Here is a 937-nt window from a genome sequence, read left to right on the forward strand (position 1 = left end):
GGGGGGGTGAGTAGAGGACAGCTTTGCCAAGGTGAAAGCCTTGCCTGGGCCATGTTGAGGGAGCTCCCTGTCACCCAGGCCCGCCATGGGGAAGACCAACAGCAAGCTGGCCCCCGAGGTGCTGGAGGACCTGGTTCAAAACACGGAGTTCAGTGAGCAGGAGCTAAAGCAGTGGTATAAGGGTTTCCTGAAGGACTGCCCCAGCGGCATCCTCAACCTGGAGGAGTTTCAGCAGCTCTACATCAAGGTGCGTGGTGAGGTGGGCGGGGCAGGCAGGTGCCCGCGGAGAAAGGGTGGCGAGAGAGCGGGGCAGGCGGGGAGGGCGATGCGCCCCAACCACCCGCACCCCTCCCTCAGTTCTTCCCTTACGGAGACGCCTCCAAGTTCGCGCAGCATGCGTTCCGCACCTTCGACAAGAATGCGATAGCACCATCGATTTCCGCGAGTTCATCTGCGCCCTTTCCGTCACCTCTCGCGGCAGCTTCGAACAGAAGCTCAACTGGGCCTTTGAGATGTACGACCTGGATGGCGACGGACGCATCACACGCCTAGAGATGCTGGAGATCATCGAGGTGCGGTGCAGGGGTGGGCGGGGCTGGCGGTGCCCTGCTTCCATCCTTGGGCCTCAGGGGTCTCCTAGCTGCTCCCCAGTACGCCCCCATCCCAGTTCTCAGGATCCAGTGACCAACTGCAGGGCCCTGCACTGGTTGTTTTACCTATGGGGTAGATCATGTCAGATGTCCCATTTCCCACATAAAGAAAAGGCAGCAAGCAGCAGCCATCTGTGAATTAAATCTAGGGAGTCCAAGTTAATTCATTTGGTCTTTCAAAATATCAGTACTGAGGTCTGGCAGATGGCTCAGGGGGTAAGGGTGCTTACTATCCAGCCTGACTACCTAAGATCCCCAGAACCCAAGTGGTAGGAGGAGAGGACCAA

General features: G+C 58.4%; 1 pseudogene; it reads left to right on the forward strand.

Moving 5' to 3' along the window:
* Nucleotides 1–55: 55 nt before the first annotated feature.
* Nucleotides 56–680, forward strand: LOC103728299 (annotated as a pseudogene).
* The last annotated feature ends 257 nt before the right edge of the window (nucleotides 681–937 follow it).

Source organism: Nannospalax galili, unplaced genomic scaffold, assembly GCF_000622305.1.
Source record: "Nannospalax galili isolate Female #2095 unplaced genomic scaffold, S.galili_v1.0 C48427839, whole genome shotgun sequence".
NCBI lineage: Eukaryota > Metazoa > Chordata > Mammalia > Rodentia > Spalacidae > Nannospalax > Nannospalax galili.